We start from the raw sequence: 5,385 nt of genomic DNA, 5'->3' as shown, positions 1-5,385 counted from the left end.
TTCATGGAATTTTTTATGATTTCATATCATGGTTTTAACATTGTTTTTAAAATAAATTCAAATGAACTGTATACAAATAGTTTGTAATTTTTTAAGAATGAGTAAATTTCCATCAAAACTTTACAAATATTCAGCTAAAACTTATTCGAAAATACAAATAAGATTAATTTTTTTAATGATAGAATTAAGTTGTAAAATATGGGCAACAACACTTCCTCACTGAACATTTTAGTCATCTTACTAGATGACTGAAATGAAATGAAGCAGATTGGACTCAGCTAGAGGGAGAGTTGCTAAAGGAAGTGCATCATCTAGCCATAAAAAATATGTCTGAAAAACCATCTGACTATCCAGAAATACAGGAAACAAATGTGCAGTGATCCCATATCAAACATAAAACTGATAAAGTGAAGAATTAAGTCATAAGATATAAAATGCACATATTTATCATCATCTGATACACATCAATGTAGTCATAATACTGTATTTGTTGATATATATATATGAAAACAAAATTTTGAGTGAAATAAAAATATTTATGAATGAATGTACATTATTATCAGGATAAGATGGGAAATTACACATCAGTAGGCATTTATGTTCTTAAAATTGATGCTGTCATTTCTATGATGATAAAAATAAAAGTTTTCTAAAAATGCATATCTGCCCAAAACTTATTTTTAGTAGTAGTAATAATTGGCATTGATTTGCTGCCAAAATAATGAAAAATAAGTATGAAAATGTGTTATACAAAACAATAATAAAATTATCATTCACTTATATATTATTATATGATACAATGGACTCATGATTATCTAAATGCATTAGCCCACATGCCAAAAATAATTGTCATTATGTTGTCATAAATCACTAACTCATCTGCTTTGCTGGTTATTGACCAGCAGGGGAACCGGAATTATACTTTGCTGAAATATCCACTTTATTAGGAGACTGAGTTGTGTGTGTTGTTCTGGTGTCTAAAAATTTGCCTGTTCCACTTGCTACAGTAGATACAGGATTTAAATGGTAATGGATTAATTGGAATGGCATTTTTCTCGTTCATACTGGATAACTGAATATCTACATAAAGTGGTTAAATTGCCGTGGAAAGAGTGATCCTTTGTAATATGCAACTGCAATTAATGATGCCTAATCAATATGCATAAAATGAGATTGTTGAGGATGAACTTTAATATATTTTATTAAATTAATTACAATCATTAAATCTTATCATAACTTAATTTCAATAAATGGAAATATTGAAATGCTTTATGCATGTATAATATAAAATATTTTAATATTCCTGTTTAAATTAAACCCAAATTCTTTGTTTAAGCATGTAAGAAAATATGCAGACAAATCCCATATGATTATTAAGATGAGATTTGAGGAGAAAGAATACACTTCGAATTCAGTGCCGGATAAAGGGGCGGGCAAGCCGGGCGACTGCCCGGAGCGCCAAATTTTGAGGGGCGCCGATATAAAAATAAAATATTTTTTTACATTCATTATTTTTTTAGATTTTATAAATTAAAATTGATCATTTTTCATGAGACATCGATTTTTTTAGCAAGCAATAAATTGTTTTTTCTTTAAACGCGATAAGTCACCCTATAGCCGAGATATCTCGGGCAAGTTGTATAGCGTTACAAAAAATGGGGTCCTTTAGGACCCCTAAAAAATTTTTTTTTTTTTTTTTGATTTTTCGGATGTTTTCTAAGTCTCCAAATTTTTTGAAAAATTTTTACCCGCGCGAAAAAATTTTATTGCGAGTTTAATTAACCTTTAATGACACGCAATTAACGCTTAATGGTTTTTTTATGGGATTTTTTTATAAAACTTTATTCATCTTTCTAAAGTTCTAGTGCGTCGATTTTACTTCGGTAAAGTTATTTAAAGCTATTTTCTGATGTCAAAAACAGCATCCAATAGTTTTTTAATTTTTTTAATTAATAGATTTTATTATATATACGTTTAATTAAGTCGGGGGGGTCGGAAATTTCAATTAAAATCGTAATTTTAAAAAAATATTTAGAAATATACCGCCATCTAGTATTCACCCTACTTTTTACCCTTCTCCTCCCGAGAGTTTCATGAGAATGTCCCGCGAAAGACGACACCAGCTGTTCTCAAGGTCATCCAGCTGTGTAAACAATGACACATCGGTGTCAAGTTTCGCGCTAAGGCGAGACAAAGGAAATTATACTTTGAAGCTTTTTCTTCAAAATTAACACATTTCTATAATTTTTTTTTCGTTTTTATGTTTAACTACATTAAAATTAAAAAGTATTTAATTCGCCGGAGTCCCAAGGAGTTAATAATACCAAATAAAGGTCACACCGCTAATTATTTTATTATTGTCAACAGATATAAATAATATTACAATTATTCAAAGAAAACTCTGTATAGTCAGAATTCATAATAACCGAAAAAAAAATTAATAGACAAAAACAAAAATTTACTACAGTAGAGCGTCGGTAAGTGGAACGTCGGTAAGTGGAATGGTCGGAAAGTGGAACGATTTTCAGTCGGACTGTGTCGTGCTGAATCGAATGTTTTTGATACTAAATTTACTTCTAAAGTATAATTTTCATGTTTTTTATATTCTTTAATATATTTATTTTGTTTGTACAAAATGCAGAAATAATTTTTAACGATACGATAGCCTCGATGATTATTATAAAAATTTTCGTTAGGCTTAAAATCGACGAAAATTCAACACGAAGCGACACGCGACGGAGAAAAATTCAACAGGAAGCGATACGCAACGGAGAAAAATTTGAACATCGGACAGGTTAATGTATTTTTTCGTACAAAGTCGGAAACTGGAACAAATCATTAACTGGAAGGACCCCAGTCCCCAATTGGTTCCACTTATCGACGCTCTACTGTAATTAAAATAATGAAAACTAAGAATTTTTTATGGCTTTTATCACACAACATTGATGCAGACAAATGCTTTTTAATCTCTAAAAAGTTTGTTTTTATTTATTTTGAAAAGATAATTTGTAATCAGTATCACGTATCACAACAATCTACTCAAAAAATGGACGAGATCAAATTTATAAATTACAAATATCAACAAAATTATGAATAGTCAAAGTGATACTGGCGCCTGTCATACGCCTTAATGGTTAAATAACTTTGTCTTTCTGTAAACTTTGCATTAACAACACTTGCCGTGCTTTAAATAAATAAACGTTTTTACACAGTTCTTTATTGTGTAATTTTGATTTTTTGCCTTTTTTCACTTTTTTTTTAATTTGCAGTAAATTTGTATATTCTTGTATGAAAGGGCGCCAAATTTTGTTTTGCCCGGGGCGCTCAAAACCCTAGAACCGACCCTGTTCGAATTGTAAATTATCAAAAGATTGAACTTTTTTGATACGAATAGATAAAAAAACTGAAGTTGATATAAGTAAAGATGAATAATGCACTTATAACATGTTATTAGCATTCAAATATATCAGCAAAAATTGACCCTTTCTTGATCCCCCGTCCCATCATCAGTCATAAGAAATCAAGATATGCTTTCTCCTAATTATGACATCAGGCCATAAGGTAAAAACATTCGCAAATGCACTAGAATTATTTTCAGACAATTTTATGATGGGAGAACAACAAACGACGGGTGTAATCTTGCATCATCAAAGACACTTCGTTTCCCATCGTCAGCAATCATCAGAAACAAACGAACCCTTTTCCCCGTAAACTAAACTGACCATATTTTGGTATTATCAAAATGGGGGAGTCAGTCCCCACTTCCTTTTCCAATTCTAAACAAAACCGAATTAGTGGGAGGGCTTAGAACGACGTAATGTACGCGAATTGCCGAGTGGAGTAAGGAAAAAACTGCCAATGAGGCAGCATTTAAGTCGACTTTGTGCTTGCTTATAACGACATCTTAAATTAAAAAAATTCCAAAAAAAGATGCGCATTAGAATCGAGAAAATAAATACTAACACGTATTTTATTAGAAATTATTTCTTATTGTGTGCCATCTACGTGATTTTATTAAGTTTATCTGAATAAATTTTCCTTTTAACAGAGTTTTACATTTAAGAAATATTTTGCCAAATTCGAGATAAAAAATTTGTTGAAAAGAACGTTTCCTTTAAAAAATGCAATTAAAATCCTCGAGATATCATATCTATGACGTTGAATGCGTGACATAACGCGTGACGCAATAATTGATAACGATCCACAGATTCGAATTCGTTCCATTTCGTATTCTCCGGCGCCATCTTGAAATAGAAAGTTTTCCGGAATTTGCAAGTTATTTTTCCCTCCATTTTGACATTTATAGAACGAATTTTAATAACGAAAACCTACGAAACGTAGGTAACTTCATATTTTTCGATTCATAAGATACCAAAATTAAATAACTTAATTTAAGTTAGATACGCCTTAAACCTAGATTTGAGGCCTGTAACATTTAATAATTCTATTTATTACAACTTTCTTAACGATATTTTCCAAAAAAGAGAACTATTTTAGCATTTTAAACGAAACATTTGAAATTAGTTAATATTCTGACGTATAACTTATGACGTAACGCGTGACGCAATAATTGGTAACGTTCCACAGATTCGAATTCGTTCCATTTCGTATTCTTCGGCGCCATCTTGAAATAGAAAGTTTCCTGGAAATTGCGAGTTTTAGATTTAAATTTTCATAAAAAATATTTGACGTTGTTTCCATTTAGCATCGAATTAAATTAATTTATTAGATTAGAAATAATATTCGTTTGGATATTGTATTATATTCTTTACAATGAGGCAATAAATGCGCTATATTAAAAAATTGTTTTCGTATTTAGTTAATTAATCAATCATCCGGATCTTTTCTATTCTTAATAATTAAATTCTCAAATTATACTAGGAAGAAGTATCGTTCTGAAATGTTATAATCGATTTTTCAAACAGACGTAAACACATTTTGGAAACTTCTTGTGCTCAAACAAATAACAAACAGCAAAACAACAGACAGGTAAGGTGTTTTAACTTTCATTCTCCCATGTTTTGATACATTAATGCAGTAAAAAATCGTATATAAAAGTTAGAATTTCTATTGCCCAGATACGAGTTTATTATAGTACAATGATGCTTGAAAAGTAATGTTATTCATTCACGCATTTCGCTATTCGGGTGAGAGACAATCCTCTAGTCCTCTCTATCCAATGAACATACGATTGAAGATAAAAGATTTATATTAGTCTAATAATTAAGGTCCGGATGTTTGGGTGTCGCGCCCACTTCGATTTTTTAAAGGGGCAGAAGGTAAAAAAACAAACTAAGTTGGTTTCAGTGCAGTAGTCCAACTCATTGCCAATTTGTTTACCACCCAAATGCACCTAAATCACAAACCAACCCCAAAACAGTGACT

This window comes from Centruroides vittatus, unplaced genomic scaffold, assembly GCF_030686945.1.
Source record: "Centruroides vittatus isolate TY-2023 unplaced genomic scaffold, ASM3068694v2 contig_964, whole genome shotgun sequence".
In the NCBI taxonomy this organism is placed as follows: Eukaryota; Metazoa; Arthropoda; class Arachnida; order Scorpiones; family Buthidae; genus Centruroides; species Centruroides vittatus.
This window is presented reverse-complemented; position numbering follows the sequence as displayed.